Source organism: Bufo bufo, chromosome 4 (genome assembly GCF_905171765.1).
Source record: "Bufo bufo chromosome 4, aBufBuf1.1, whole genome shotgun sequence".
NCBI lineage: Eukaryota > Metazoa > Chordata > Amphibia > Anura > Bufonidae > Bufo > Bufo bufo.
The window spans coordinates 315,191,636-315,209,064 of record NC_053392.1 but is presented as its reverse complement, the minus strand read 5'-3'; the positions used below and the strand labels follow the sequence as shown (position 1 = coordinate 315,209,064).

Genomic DNA, 17,429 nt, shown 5'->3' with positions numbered 1-17,429 from the left:
GGCGAACGCGAACAATCTATGTTCGCCGGGAACTATTCGCCGGTGAACTATTCGGGACATCTCTAATCAGCACATGCTGAAATAAGATTAACTGAATTAGAAAATCTGATGCAGAATACCTGGTGTCTATGTTCAGGGAGGAAAACAGTCTTTAAAAAAGTCTTTAAAAAAATGAAAATCATCTCTTTGATTCTATCTCATATTTAAAGGGAACATCTCATCAACTTTATGCTGCTCACGCTGAGCAAAATCATAATGATTGCAGCCCGGACTTCGAAAAGAGTCAAGGTTATTGCTAATCTCCTAATTTCCCTGCCCACCTGGACTTTTTCTGACTCCCGGGCATCCTTTCTATGAATTGAAACCCAGTTCTTGAATAAGCTGGACTCTTCTCTAGCAGCATGTAGTGATTTAAAGTCAATGACAGACTAGCATTTTCATGCACAGATTATCATGTACATATTCGACAATTTGATTGTTTGCTCGCTTAATCGAGGATTTTTCACTCAATTAAAGGGAACCTGTCATCAACTTTATGCTGCCTATACTAACGGCAGGTGAGTTGATTTCAGCGGTCTGTCATTTATAAGTTAAAAGTAAGTGGTTTCCGAGAACCAACATCACAATCATTGCAGACTGAGCCTGGAAAAGAGTCCCGGCCACCTGAGAAGAGTCCCAGCCACCTGAGAAGAGTCCTGGTTATTCATGATCTCCTGCTCTCCCCGCCCACCTGCTGATGACTGACAGGCTTCTACCTAGTTTTCTCCCTTTCTGTCTAGGAGAGAACTGCCAATCATCAGCAGATGGGTGAGAGAGCAGAAGATTATGTATAACCAGGACTCTTCTCAGGTAGATTTGACTCTTTTCAAGGTCTGGACTGCAATAATTATGATGCTGGTTCTCAGCAATCACTTACTTTTAGCTCTTGAGTGACACACTGCTGAAATCAGCATTTCTGTCACTAATTTATGCTGCCTTCAGTGAGATCAGCATAAAGTTGATGACAGGTTCCCTTTAATTTATGTGTCTAAATAAACGATTTTACATGCATTTAAAGAGGACCTTTCACCGATTATCACACTATGAACTAACTATACAGACATGTAGAGCGGCGCCCGGGAATCTCACTGCACTTACTATTATCCCTGGGCGCCGCTCCGTTCTCCTGCTATGTCCTCTGGTATCTCCGTTCACTAAGTTATGGTAGGCGGAGTCTGCCCTTGTTCTTCTGTAGCGCTGGCCAATCGCATTGCAGAGCTCACAGCCTGGGAGAAAATAACCTCCCAGGCTGTGAGCTCTGCGCTGCGATTGGCCAGCGCTAGAGCAGAACAAGGGCAGACTCCGCCTACCATAACTTAGTGACTGGAATCTCCACCTACTATAACTTAGTGAGCGGAGATACCGGCGGGCATAGCAGGAGAACGGAGCGGCGCCCGGGGATAATAGTAAGTGCAGGGAGATCCCTGGGCGCCGCTCTCCATGTCTGTATAGTTAGTTCATAGTGTAATAAGCGGTGAAAGGTCCTCTTTAACAAGCATTTTCAGTAAAAATCGTTTAGATGCTACATACGTTTACACTACACGATTATCGTCCAACATGACTCGTTTGTGTTCAAACGATGTTCTGCTCGTCTGAAATGTGACTTTAGTCCTTTGAAACAACTTTACAATAGCAGATAAGTGACAGACCTCTGAAATCAATGTGCTTGTTACTACTTTAAGCTATCCTCAGAGAGGACAGCATAAAGTGGATGAAAAGTTCCCTTTAACTCTACATTTAGTCGCATTAACATAATGAAGGTTGGTGATTTTCCTTCCAAAAATCAAAACCTCTTAATTATCTTCTTCAAGTCCTGCTTCTCTTGTCTGTGATAACAGTATGTCGGCTTATTTCATTCTTCTGCAAATCTGAATCCAATGTAATTATTCATTTTCTGACATCGATAAGGCTTGCTGATCTGTGTAATAACATGCTAAGGTAAAGGTACACCTACTTTTTATTTATTAGGCAGATATAAATAGACTTAAAGAGGTTGTTTGCATCATCTCAGACTTTGAAGGCATATCACTAGAATATCAATGAAGCAATGGTTGGCACTCTACTGGTATATGTTGGTGCTCTGTGGTAGGGCAGTTGTCCCAGAGTAATAAGAAAGTAGGACCACGGCACTCTACTTGAAATTTAGATTGTTAGATCAATTTATTACATCCAGTTAATTCACAAGGTATAGGCCAACGTTTCGGTCCTAACCAGACGTTCATCATAGCTTCATTGCGATATGTAGGCAGGCAGATGCTGGATGAGTGCCGTGGTCTTACTTTCTTATCATATCACTAGAATATGTAATCAAAGTCAGATAGTTGCAGGTACCACCTCTGAGACACGGACCTATCATTAGAACAGGCTATCAAAAGTGAAGGAGAGCACACTGTTTTCAGTGTGCTCTCTTTTAATTTCTATGGGAGTACCTGCTCTCTGCTTACTTCAGGGTCCTGTCCTGAGGATAGGTGTGGGTCCTAGAGGTGGGACCCACACCTGACATTGGTGGCATATCCTAGTGATATGCCACCAATGTCTAAGATGAGACAACTCCTTTAAAGAAGGCCCTCAGATATGTGCTATACATTGGCTACGTATAGTCATATTTTTACTGTAGACTGGATGGTCAATTTAAGTGACTGATGTGGTATCACATAATTTGTGGAATCAAGTATAGTTAATAGCTTCTTAATGATAGGGTGCTATGTTCAAACTGTGTTTAATAGAGTAAGAATAATGAATGGCTTCAATATCAGGAGAAATAGAAGAGAAAAGAAGCGGGAATTAACAAATGAATGTTTTAAGGAAGGCTAATTATATAACACTTTATGTGTACTAATGAACTATAGTTTTCCTTTTAATCTACATACTATGTAGTCTGGAAGTTCTGCCTGCAAGAGAACTCTGCTTAATTAACACCATTTTCAACGTCATCATTTGATTCATGATAGTTAATAAAATTCATCATTATTCTTCAAAGAAAATTAGGTTGCTTCATAAATTTCGATGTTCAACAGTGAGTCTATTACCTAGAGTAATGATCTTTCGAAAGAGGTTCACATCTGCACTGGAGGCCCTGTTAGGTACCTCTGTTGCAGATTCTGTCATATCCATCTGTGTCCATCATCTGAAATTCAGTTTTGTTCCTATGATGGAAAACAAAAACAGAACTCCTTACACAGATGTGAAGATAACTTTAACCAGTCAATCATGTTGTGAACAGTTCTGAGACATCATGTGTGTCTTTCGGGCGGCTGTGGAGTAAAAAGGTCCTAGTATTTGCCCTACTTTTAACGTGTACTTTGGGGGAAAAAGGATGCAATAGTGTAGTACACCAAGCTTTTCTATCCTGCAGAGTCTAGCAAAAGAAAGTATACGTTAAGTTACGTTATGACTATATTATCTATATTGACATGATTTCCATTTCTGCCTTTATCTTAATGTGGGACATATTAATTCTTTCTACGAACAAAAATTGTAGCTCTCTCATGGCCTGTAAGGCTAGTTTTACACCTGTAGTGTGAATTCCAGCAGGCTGTTCTGGCAAACATCCTGTAGAAATTCATGGCATTCAGCAGTGCCCCATTATATCCGCCAGCCCCATTAAGTACAAAGGAACCTGGCGGAGATCCGGCTGCATTCCAGCAGACAATGCGGAGAATCAACCGGGCACAAACCGCTGCATGCTGCGGTTTGTGACCAGCTGATTCCTGGCATCATCTGCCGGAATTCACACACGAGAAATTAGCCTAACTACTGATAGGCCTACCTTTACTTTTACTTCTAACTACCTGTAACCAGCGGCTTCATGATGTTAAAATTGGGTTTGCCCCTATACTTCACTCTTCACCAGGATGACAGGCAACAGTTCCTAAAAAACGCTTTGGCTCATTTTGATTCTAGGCATATCTTATGTTCCAGTGTGTCACCGGGATTTTGTGTAAAGAGCTGAGCACATGGGCCGCTAGCACATCCGCAATATCCAGTCCCCATAGCTCTGTGCTGTTATTGTGTAAAAAAAATCGATTTGATACATATGCAAATTAACCTGATATGTGTCCTGTCCCAGAGATGAGTCCAGCGTAAAGGAGCCCAGCACCGCTCTGCATCCTCCGAATCTCCTCCTTGCTCCCTGACGTCAGAAAGCTAGAGCACCGTAATCTCGCGACGCGCGAGCTAGCGCATGCGCAGTTCGTTCCCTGAAGCTGATGCCAGCAGAGGGTAGGAACACTATGACGACACAATAAAAACACACAGAGCTATGGGGACTGGATATTGCAGATGTTCTAGCGGCCATCTAGCAACCCATGTCCTCAGCTCTATACACAAAATCCCAGTGACAGGTTCCCTTTAAGTTGACATTTGTTAAAGTCACAACTTTTTCCATGCACATTTGTACTTGAATAGGTATCTGTTCTTACTGGTAAATGTATCTTGAAGTCAGGTAGTCCCCTGAAATGGTCTTCCAACAGTCTTGAAGGAGTTCCCAGAGATGCTTAGCACTTGTTGGCCCTTTTGCCTTCACTCTGCGGTCCAGCTCACCCCAAACCATCTAGATTGGGTTCAAGTCCGGTGACTGTGGAGGCCAGGTCATCTGGCGCAGCACCCCATCACTCTCCTTCATGGTCAAATAGCCCTTACTTTCAAAGTTTTCCCAATTTTTCGGCTGACTGACTGACCTTCATTTCTTAAAGTAATGATGGCCACTCGTTTTTCTTTACTTAGCTGCTTTTTTCTTGCCATAATACAAATTCTAACAGTCTATTCAGTAGAACTATCAGCTGTGTATCCACCTGACTTCTCCTCAACGCAACTGATGGTCCCAACCCTATTTATAAGGCAAGAAATCCCACTTATTAAACCTGACAGGGCACACCTGTGAAGTGAAAACCATTTCAGGGGACTACCTCTTGAAGCTCATCAAGAGAATGCTAAGAGTGTGCAAAGCAGTAATCAAAGCAAAAGGTGGCTACTTTGAAGAACCTAGAATATGACATATTTTCAGTTGTTTCACACTTGTTTGTTATGTATATAATTCCACATGTGTTAATTCATAGTTTTGATGCCTTCAGTGTGAATCTACAATTTTCATAGTCATGAAAATAAAGAAAACTCTATGAATGAGAAGGTGTGTCAAAACTTTTGGTCTGTACTGTATATAGGTATAAATTGGATTATACCAATCTATGTGATGGATTTTAGCATCAAATCTGCCAACTGCAGGCCTGCATTAAGATGAACTCATACATACTACTGTATATACAGTTGTATTACATGCAATTTCCCTGCACATAAAATACAGCAATATTTTTTTGGCCTTAGTCTTTCGCTTTCCTCATCTTCTGACCTACTCTTGTTAATGGCTAACCCTCTATTATTTTATCCTAACTATTTAAGAATATACTAAAAAAGCTGATGGCCTTTGGGGTACACAATTGGTAAATAATTTAGCAATGATTTAGATGAGTAAGCAACAATAGCTAAGAAAGGTACTAAAGTTTAATGTGTTTTCAATCGTCCCAGAGGCTGCCTGGAAAGCCATCATCTCATTTTGATTGCTTCACAAATCACAACTTGGAAAAATTTTGGAGACACTGATGACAGACCATTAATCTCAAGGAGCTGCAGGTTCAGAGAAACAATACCAAAATCTTGAAGGAGCGTATCTAGATAGGGTTTAAAGTTCCCAATGCAGACAGTCCATAGAATTCTCAGTGTGTACATATTTCTCAATATAAAGGAAATTCAGAAACGTTTGCAAATGGTTTACAAAAGATTCAAACATGTTCTTCTGCTATAAGCCTTTTCATTTTCGATATTCTCAGCTAAAGGAGGTCATGGTAGTGTGGGGGCCCATTCCCTTTTTTTTGCTGAGATTGGGACCCTACACTCCACCCAAAGCCTTTATTTCATATTTAGATTAAGCCTTTAAAAAAAAAAAAGTACTGTATACTGACAGACAATCTTATTAACTGGAACAGCATATACAGTATGACTACATGGGTTTGCTTTTAATAAATGGAATTTCAATTGCAACTAATGCAAGTGCCCTTTACCCTGCAAGAGTGGGATGATAATTGGATACCATATTACTGAGTGCCATGTATTCTGTAAAAAAAACAATAGTTACTTTACAGTATAAAACTGTGACCGTGTCAAAGTGGAGGCACATGGAGCTATAGTATTGCCCTACAAAACAATGGCTCTATCAAAATCTGAAGTTTTGTATTAAGCCTTAATTGGCAGAGTTTTGCTTCTTTCAGCGTCAGCTGTCATTCATGTCATTCTACTCTTCATACAGGTATCGGGGGCTGGATGTGGCAGTCAAATTCAGCAATAGTCCGCCATTGATGACAGCCCACATGAACCTTCATTTACAGTTTTTATTTATGTCAGGGGTAGTCCCAGCATTACGGAAATAAGTATTTATTATAATAAGAGAAATAATTTTTAAATAAAATTATAGTATTTAAAGGAGCTGTCCATTGGGATTGGCTTCAGCAATATATGGGAAATCACTGCTTCGGCCAAGACATGGCTGCACCCTGGCAGAGAGAATGGAGTTGATCAGAGGGGGCTTCAGAAGGTAAGTTCAATTTTTTATTACAGTATTTTAACTTCCTCCATGTAGTTTGCACCCTATAGATGGAGGATGAAATAGAAGTATAGTAGCCAAAATAACCTTCTTAATAGTCACCTAAAGGGACATTAATTGTTTACCATGCGGACAGTGTATTTCATTTCCAAGTTGTAGATATCTAATTGCTTTAATTAGCTGCATGAGGCACATACAGCATCACTTTTTATGTGAATATTCAGTGACTTAAAAATTCAGAACACTTCATTTGTTATGGGATTTTTTGCAGCAAGTCTTGCATTCAGTAGAGCTAATAAATAGGTCTCTGGAGAACTTTATAACTTGCCGCAATGACCTTTTAATTCTAGGAGAACAATAATAATCCTAATAAGACTCCTCTTTTCAAGTTTAAACAATCCAAAGGTTACTGATGTATTTCTCCAGTCTGCAGTCCCTATAATAAAAGGTTGTCTTGGGTAGTTAAACAACTTAGTCATCTATCTATTGAGTAGACTCCCCTATATAATCTGTTTGCAAATCAATCTTCCAGTAAGCAACATGGAAGGGTATGCTCATGCATTGTAGTCCATGGACACAGTCATGTTATTGTGTCTCATGACCTCATGGTTGTGATGTCACCAATATCGCTGAGGTATTACTTACCGTCATAGGTTTTCTACTCTGCTTACCAGGGGCTTCATTTGCAAACAAACTCAGTTAATTTTATTACCTCATTTTATTGTTAATTTTATTAGCTCATTTCTGGCTACAAGATTTTATGATAATTCTTGGAATTCTTATTTAACCTTGTTGTCTTTTTATTCAGTTCTGGAACTTGTATTCTTGTTTTGCTTGTGTATATAGTCTAAACTACAAAGGACCAGGCATTTTGTAGAAGCTGGTTAGAAGTTACTGTATCCTAGTAGTTTATGAGATATAGTCAAATGGTGCATGTTAGGGCACAACCCCTATCCAGTGAACCTCTGCCCCCTTTTTGAGCAAGTCTTAAAAAATTTAGAAAGCTTAGTTGAACCAAATGTTTGCCAATTTGCACCCAGCCAGCACTCACTGCATATGGATTGGGCTCAGCGAGTAAGCCCACTCCATACTTTTACACTGCACTAACGATGTACAGTTACGGCGTGGTGCATATAAGGGTTAATCAGACGGGCAAAGCTCAGTGAGTTTAAAATAGACAGCACCCCGATTGAACACTGACCCATTATAGTCAATGGGCCAATTCACATGTGCCACGCACATACAGCTTGGATTTTCCAACAAGACCCATTTATTCAAGTGAATCTGTCTGTGAGAAACAATGGACAGGCATGACATATTCATGTTGATAAATGTAAAAATTCAGCTTTGTTTACTGGTCAGAAAAAAGATGGGTTTGTATCAATCATCTGAAAAAAACATAAATCTCTGCTCTCTCTAAAGCTACTTTCACACTCGGATCTGATTATCCGTTCAGATAATACAACCATCTGCATCAGTTCAGAACGGATCCATTTGTATTATCTTTAACATAGCCAAGAGGGATCCGTCTTGAACACCACTGAAAGTCAATGGAGGACGGATCCGTTTTCTATTGTGCCAGATCGTGTCAGTGAAAACGAATCTGTCCCCATTGACTTACATTGCGTGCCAGGACGGATCCGTTTGGCTCAGTTTCATCTGAATGACACCAAAACATTGCGAGCAGCGTTTTGGTGTCCATCTCCAAAGCAGAATGGAGACTGAACTGATGCAAACTGATGCATTCTGAGCGGATCTTTTTCCATTCAGAATGCATAGGAATGCAAACTGATCCGTTTTGAACCGCTTGTGAGAGCCCTGAACGGATCTCACAAATGGAAAGCCAAAACGTGAGTGTGAAAGTAGACTAAGCTAAGAAGTCATGGGGGTGGTGTTATCAGTTATGTAGTCCTACAGAGATAACTGTCCAACAATAAGTTTGATCACCCACATGACTCCTAAGCTCAGAATGAGAAGACATTTTTACAGATTTTTCCCCCCATAAAGCTACCATATTTTTCACCCCATAAGACATACTTTTTCCTCTAAATTGTGGGCAAAATGCCAGTGCACGTTATGGGGTGAATACTAATGAGCGCTTTCCTTATGGAAGCGCTCATTAGTACCAGAGAACCGGGAAGAGGTGAATACAGCACAGTGCTGTGACTGCGCACAGTGTGAGGACATCAGTGCTCTGTGACTTCACTCTGCAGAGCGTGCGGCATGAGGTAAGTGGATGCAAGGGGGTGAGCAAGGCGGTCTGTACTGAGGTTTGGGGGTCATTCACATTCGTGGGTCTGATCTGAGGGCTAAATGAGGGGGTTTATTTGTAATGGGGCTGTTGTCTGAGGTCTGGGGATCTGAGCTGAGGTCTGATTGTGGGTCTGATCTGTGGTCTTATTAATATTGGGGTCTGAGCTGAGGTCTGACTGACGGTCTTATTAGCATTGGGATCTGAGCTGAGGTCTGATTGAGTGTCTTATTAACATTGGTGGTCTGATTCGGGCTCTGAGCTGAGGTCTGATTAACAGTGGGGGGTCTGATTGGGGCTTTGATCTGAGGTCTAATAAAAAATATCTTAGTCTCCTCCTCTAAAACCTAGTTGCGTCTTATGGTCAGGTGTGTCTTATAGGGTGAAAAATACAGTATATATCAATGTGCTTAGATCCTCCTGCTCTATACCAGGCTGCCTGCATGGTTACCTCTGTCATTTTATTAATAGAGCTTCCTCCTGTCCCATCGGGAGACTAATAATGGTGACTAGCACAGAGAATCCTAAAAGGTGTATACTAATTTTCTATATTGCTAGACTACAACATATTCTGTAGCATACAGTATATACAAAATTACTCTGTCACTTTTTCCTTACCGCTTTCATTCCCCCAGGAACAATATTTACTACACATACGTTATGGATCAGTGAGTGAGGATCCATTGTGTCAACTAACTGGTTTGGCTTTGGGCTAAACCCTAAGGACGTTATTCTGGCACTTCCATGGTATTCAGCCTTTAACCCCTGTAAAGGGGTCTGGCCTTCACTGCAAGGTAGCAACCAGAATGTTTCTTCTTGGGATAGTCCCAGTATAGTTGGTAGCTGACTTACTGAGGCCAGGGACACTGGTGCAAGCACCAGAGTCTCTAGGCAAAGAAAATGCATCAAAAACACATCAAAACCGCAGGAATAGTTTGAACAGTCACTATACAGATTCTGGGGTTTTTATGCAGAACTTAACGTAGGAAACTTGGCTGGATGGCTGGGAAGCTGGGATACCATACTGCAATTGCAGAAGCAGTCTGGGCAGTCACAATACTGGAACTGCAGATAATTGGCAACACAGAACAGGAGACACTAGGAGAGCTTGGGGTTGTGGTAGTGATGGGAGCAGAAACAAGGAAGGCAGGAACCAAGAATGTAGTGCAGACAAGCAGACCAGTAGAACTTAAAGCAAACACTGAGGTCAGGAGTATACAGGCAGGATGGGTACATGACAGGAACACAAGTTGGATAAAGCAGGTAAATTGCAAGGAAATCACTGAAGCACAAAGTCTTGCAAAGACTATTGCTGGTCACAGGGAACCTTTAAGCTCAGGTACCCTCTGCCTGGAGAGGGAGCCTTAAATACTCAGGGAGCCTCAGCCACTGGTAGGGGAAGGATTTGCAAATGTGCGCACTGGCCCTAAGGGAACAGACACTGGAGGTATGGAGACAGCAGCTTGCAGAGGATGCCGGGCAACATGGTGAGTAGTATGGCAGTGGTGGGCACGGACTAGTGACCTAACAGCATATTACTTCAAGCTACAAACACTTTAAAGGCTATGTACACCTTTGGGGGGAATTTTTTTTTATTATTGCATTATACTTATTTTGAGCTAAAAAAAATCATCTTTTCAATTGGTCTTTATTAACAAAATGGAATCTTTTTTTCTGTACTAGCTACCTGTGGATTTTTTTTGTCTTTTCAGTCATCTGGGGAGCAGACAGACTTCTTATCTCTGCTCTCTCACATTATAAACACTCATTAAAGCTCAATCTTTATCTTACTGATAAAAATGTGGCTTAAATAAGTGTTTATGACCTCTTAGTAGTTTAGAGATAAGGCTTATTAGAGGCACAAAGTGAAAGTGAACAGCTCAATATTTTTAATAAATAAGGGCCAATTGAAAATTTTTAGCCAAAAATAAGTTAATGCAATCATAAAAAAAGTTGACTTCAAAGGTGTACATAGCCTTTAAGGGTAGGGCTACATAGCAACAGTGGTTGCACAACAGTTGTCATGGCCAGAATTGCTGAGTAGCAACGATCCCATAGAAATAAATGGAATTCCTGGCACCGACAGCTGTTGCACGACCATTGTCTGTGATGTCTTATTGGCTTCACTCATCTATAATCCAATACAAATCTAGTTTAATCAACTTCTCCCTACAAGCAGCTTTAGCTTTTTCCCTTTGCAATATCATAATAATGCATTTTTGTGGGTAATGATCCATTCTGAAAAACCTATAAATACTACCCCATGGCAATAACAGGGGCTAAGCTGTGTAATGTTAGTTCTGTATTACCCAAGGGAGTTTTCTATTGAGGTGAAAGTCACAGTGTCAATTGTACATCATAATGTGCTTTCAAATTTGGATCAAGTAAAATTATAGGCTCATTTATGTATGCTTGCTTCCATACAACCTGCTCTGAAAAGCCGCACAATACTGCACAGCTGTGCTTATTACGATTCACTACTACGATTTGTAGTTCTGGTCTTGTAAGAAGATGAGGAGTTTTTGCAGCAGCCGTGTATTGATTTGCTAGTATTTTACTTTTGTGTGTTCAGGCCTGGAAATGACTCAGAAAATGTTGATTCAAAGTTGGACATCTGTATTCCAGAATAAAAGAACCAGTGATGCCTGACTCTGAGTCACTGAACCACAACTGGTAATTTTCTTTAATTCGGTGCTTTACATGCAAATTATTCTGTGGACGTTGCAGATTTTAACTGCAAACGCAAAACTGAAAACGTTTAAAAACAAATAGCAAAGAATTGTGCAAACCCAACAAAAAGGTGAGCCAGCACAGTGCCTGGTACTGAACCCATCTGTAAGCTAATTTAGGGTACTTTCACACTAGCATTTTTGTTTTCCGGTATTGAGATCCGTCACAGGGGCTAAATACCGGAAAAAAAAAAACAGATTTTGAGTTTTATCCTAATGCATTCTGAATGGAGAGCATTCCGTTCAGGAAGCATCAGGATGCATCAGTTCAGTCCATCTTACGTTTTTTGGACTGAGAAAATACCACAGCATGCAGCAGTTTTCTCTCTGGCCAAAAATACTGAACACTTGCCGGAATGCCGGATCCGGCATTAATTTACATTGATGTGTATTAGTGCCGGATCTGGATAAACAGAACCGGTTTTCCAGTCTGCGCATGCGCAGACCTTTAAAAATGCCCAAAAAAATTATACCGGATCCGTTTTTCCGGATGACACCGGAGAGATGGATTCGGTATTTCAATGCATTTGTCAGACGGATCCGCATCCGGCTCTGTCTGACAAATGCCATCAGTTTGCGTCCGGATTGCTGAACTGCCTGCCGGAATCCTTTGCCGCAAGTGTGAAAGTCCCGTTAACTGTGAGCAACATGCCATAAGCAGGGTCCAAAGCCATCTGCTGGGCTATTCTGAAATGCCCTTATTCAGCACTGCAGTAAACTGAAAGCACTGATGCGCTCACATACCAAAATGGAATGTGTAGATCCAATTGAAATGCACTGTTTTGTCAAATATTATATTCAACTGGTTTTACGTGGAAATATTACATTTTGGGTATTATTATGGATATAGCCCTTAATACTGTATATTATAGTTGCAGCTTTTCATTTGCAAAAGATTCACGGGGAGCTGACTACTACTACTACTTTATTATTGGAATGTGTCCATTAATGAAGAGGAGACGTTCCGTTATATATTGATGATTTTTTTTCCCCCTCAAAACTTTGGAATTCATTCAAAATGACCTACATCTTAAGGTGGAGCTCAACTTTTCATTAAATTGGTATTGTATAGTAAGCAAATGTTAGGTCAGCCATCTTTATAACATATTTTAACACTTTTTTCAACGGAGCTATGGAGTAGACACAACTCGTGCAGCACCATTAGCTCTAGAAAAACACCATAATGTTTTTAAGTCATTGCATTATGTGTAGCGCTGGTCAATAATCAGTGGAACTGACCCTAAAATCAATACAGTTATCTGAATCTATCTATCTCATATCTTCTATCTATCTATCTATCTATCTATCTATCAATATCTACTGTATCTATTAGCGTTTTCATGTTCTTAGTACCATGTTAGTATGGAGTTTCAAGCTCATTGGGAAGAATTGATCATTCTCCACACACTACTTTGTGGGGTAAAAAAAAGTTGCTAACCCTGTGTTTATAACTTCTGAAGAGCAACTGAGACAAAAAATTGTCCCAAGTGGCATTTCTACGCTGCTCTTGCCACTTTCTAAAAATGAGGCATGGCGAGGGCAGGGAGGGGGCGGGGTCAGCAGGCCTAACACATTTATCTTCATTCATACCACTTTTATGACCTGCTGTAGATTTCAGTCTAGGTGCACAGACTGCCAGAGCATGCTCCTAATATATGACATCATAAATTAGGCACATCGTCCAGCAGCACATAGGATAACATAGACCGACATAAAACGCCAGTCTACGATAAATTCCCCCCATTGTGTTCTGACCGTGCAGGGACCATCTACTTCTATATACAGTTTCAATAAAAAGTATGTGAACCCTTTGGAATTATATGGATTTCTGCACAAATTGGTCATAAAATGTGATCTGGTCTTCATCTAAGTCACAACAATAGACAATCACAGTCTGCTTAAACTAATAACACACAAAGAATTAAATGTTACCATGTTTTTATTGAACACACCATGTAAACATTCACAGTGCAGGTGGAACAAGTATGTGAACCCCTAGACTAATGACATCTCCAAGAGCTAATTGGAGTGAGGTGTCAGACAACTGGAGTCTAATCAATGAGATGAGATTGGAGGTGTTGGTTACAGCTGCCCTGCCCTATAAAAAAACACACAACAGTTCTGGGTTTGCTTTTCACAAGAAGCATTGCCTGATGTGAATGATGCCACGCACAAAGAGCTTTCAGAAGACCTACAATTAAGAATTTCTTGACTTGCATAAAGCTGGAAAGGGTTATAAAAGTATCTCTAAAAGGCTTGCTGTTCATCAGTCCACGGTAAGACAAATTGTCTATAAATAGAGAAAGTTCAGCACTGGTGCTACTCTCCCTAGGATTGGCCGTCCTGTAAAGATGACTTAAAGAGCACAGCGCAGACTGCTCAATGAGGTAAAGAAGAATCCTAGAGTGTCAGCTAAAGACTTACAAAAGTCTCTGGCATATGCTAACATCCCTATTTGCGAATCTACGATACGTAAAACACTAAACAAGAATGGATTTCATGGGAGGATACCACAGAGGAAGCCACTGCTGTCCAAAAAAAAACATTGCTGCACGTTTACAGTTTGCACAAGAGCACCTGGATGTTCCACAACAGTACTGACAAAATATTCTGTGGACAGATGAAACCAAAGTTAAGTTGTTTGGAAAAAACACACAACACTATGTGTGGAGAAAAAGAAGCACAGCACACTAACATCAAAACCTCATCCCAACTGTGAAGTATGGTGGTGGGGGCATCATGGTTTGGGGCTGCCATGCTGCGTCAGGGCCTGGGCAGATTGCTGTCATCAAAGGAAAAATGAATTCCAAAGTTTATCAAGACATTTTGCAGGAGAACTTAAGGCCATCTGTCCACTAGCTGAAGCTCAACAGAAGATGGACCAAAAGCATAGAAGTAAATCAACAACAGAATGGCTTAAACAGAAGAAAATATGCCTACTGGAGTGGCCCAGTCAGAGTCCTGACCTCAACCAGATTGAGATGCTGTGACATGACCTCAAGAAAGCGATTCACACCAGACATCCCAAGAATATTGCTGAACTGAAACAGTTCTGTAAAGAGGAATGGTGAAGAATTACTCCTGACCATTGTGCACATCTGATCTGCAACTACAGGAAACGTTTGGTTGAAGTTATTGCTGCCAAAGGAGGTTCAACCAGTTATTAAATCCAAGGGTTCACATACTTTTTCCTCCTCCACTGTGAATGTTTACATGGTGTGTTCAATAAAAACATGGTAACATTTAATTCTTTGTGTGTTATTAGTTTAAGAAGACTGTGATTGTCTATTGTTGTGACTTAGATGAAGATTAGATCGCATTTTATGACCAATTTGTGCAGAAATCCATATCATTCCAAAGGGTTCACATACTTTTTCTTGCAACTGTATGTGAAGTACAAGTGTATACTGTAGGCTGCATAATGCTGGCTTTCCATAAAGAAAAATATTTAATTTTCTTTACAGTACGTACAGCCAAATGTGATGAAACTCAGTGACCTTTGCCGTTTACACTGGTAAGTAAAATGTTGGTACACCAGCAGTACAGAGAGGCAGACTGTACCAGAAAAAGGGAGATAGGCATAGGGTTTCTTATGTCCCACCACTCAGCTGTCTGCACAAACTATGCTCTATTACAGATAGCCATATTAAAACGGTCTCATGAAAGTGTCACTTTAAAGTAGCTATCATTTATCACAGTACACAGTGAGTTATATACTTAGTTCAATTCATACACTGCTTTTAGAGAAACTGCCACAAATGTGTCTTTCATTGCAACCCATATATAAAACTCAACAAGTGGTACTGTGTGTTTACAGCAACTACTAGTTATAAAGTATAAAGAAGAAGGAAGCAATGAACATGCACTCGAATCGATCATTATGTAACAGTTCATACATCTTCATACACTGGTCAGTAAATGAACAAAGTACATGTATTCTTATGTCAAATCTTTCAGTATTAATTAAGCCTTTGGTTCTCTGCAGAGTCTCAGAAATACAATAATTGTATAATCATATCTGAAATGAAATACAAATGCAAATTGTAATGGAGCAGCAATTACATAATGTAAAAGCCAAGTCTGAAGTGGACAATTGATTAGAGCTGAGGAGATAGATGGAATAGAACGTACCTCTGATGTTGATTTCATTAGCTTAAAGTATGTAATTAGTAACTGGAAAATCACTGTATTTGTGATTTGTATTATATAAAAAAAATTTTGTTAACAGAGACTACAGAGATCAAGACTACTAATCATCCATAAAGTATACAGATAAAACATAACTTTTAATAATATAGGGATTAAAATGCAACCATCACAGGATCAGTTTAATTACTAATGTACATAATGCCAACATATACCTTAGTATGGCTTATCTATTGGGAGAAACTGCCCTTAGACGAGCGACCCCGATTTGCAACCTGCCTCTATAACTCCCTATTATGACCTTAAAGGGCTTCTGTCACCCCACAAAACTCATTTTTTTTTTTTGGATAGTTACATTCCTTATAGCGCGATATAGGAGAATATAATCTTATCACTTACTTTCATGCGGCCGTTTCTTTAGAAAACAAAGTTTTATAATATGTAAATCCGGTCTCTACCAGCAAGTAGGGCGTCTACTTGCTGTTAGCCGCAGCAGAAATCCGCCCCCTCGCCGTGTTGATTGACAGGGCCAGCCGTGATCTCCTCCTCCGGCCGGCCCTGTCAGTATTTCAAAAATCGCGCGCCTCTGTTCATTCGGCGCAGGCGCTCTGAGATGAGGAGGCTCGTCTCCTCAGAACTCCCTCAGTGCGCCTGCGCCGATGACATCACCGAAAGAGAAGACGTCATCGGCGCAGGCGCACTGAGGGAGTTCTGAGGAGACGAGCCTCCTCATCTCAGAGCGCCTGCGCCGAATGAACAGAGGCGCGCGATTTTTGAAATACTAACAGGGCTGGCCGGAGGAGGAGATCACGGCTGGCCCTGTCAATCAACACGGCGAGGGGGCGGATTTCTGCTGCGGCTACCAGCAAGTAGACGCCCTACTTGCTGGTAGAGACTGGATTTACATATTATAAAACTTTGTTTTCTAAAGAAACGGCCGCATGAAAGTAAGTGATAAGATTATATTCTCCTATATCGCGCTATAAGGAATGTAACTATCCAAAAAAAAAAAAAGAGTTTTGTGGGGTGACAGAAACCCTTTAAAGCGAACCTTTCACCAGGATTTCACCTAATAAACTATTACCAGTACCTTATAGATTATCCTCATTCTGTTTAAATGCATTCTTGTCCCGCTTTCCTGGGATGTATATTGATGAAAAAAACGACTTATAAAGTCCTTGTCTCCAGCTCCTGCAGTCGCGCTAGAAGTCAAGGGGGTAGCCCTTCCCTCACTCCGGGCTGTAACTCCCCTGCCCTAACCCCTCCTCTAACTAGTGTAACTGACACCCGGCTCATTCGCCGGGACCGCGCTTGTACTGGCGGCGCATGCGCCGTTGGTCTCAGCAGCAGCACGATCCCGTCTATCGCGCGGACTGAAGCGCGATCCTGTAAGTGAATCGCGCATGCGCCGTCCGTCCCCGATGCCTCCCTGTCTTCTGTTCTTCAGGCGCGCGCCTGAATAGAAGACAGGGAGGCATCGGGGACGGACGGCTAGATGAATGCGGGGTAGAGAACCAGGTATTTCCTAATGTGGTCAAGAGAAAGTTACTAGTACCTATTACTGTCTCAACGGGTACTAACAAATGGTCTGGTAATGCGTTCATTGACTCTGGTCCTGCTGCCAACATTATTGATCATAAATTTGCATTAAGGTTGAGTATTCCGATTT

The 17,429-nt window shown here is 40.9% G+C and overlaps 1 protein-coding gene across 3 annotated transcripts in view; it reads right to left on the bottom strand.

The window, feature by feature from the left end:
* Positions 1-17,429, bottom strand: part of FUT9 (fucosyltransferase 9) — a 208,763-nt gene that overhangs the window by 122,170 nt on the left and 69,164 nt on the right. Inside the window, exon 2 of one of the 3 annotated variants that reach the window (XM_040428779.1) lies at positions 3,069-3,185. The exons of the other annotated variants lie outside the window; for them this stretch is intronic. The gene's annotated coding sequence lies outside the window, so the exon portion shown is untranslated. The remainder of the gene's footprint in view (positions 1-3,068; positions 3,186-17,429) is intronic. 3 annotated transcript variants of the gene reach the window in all.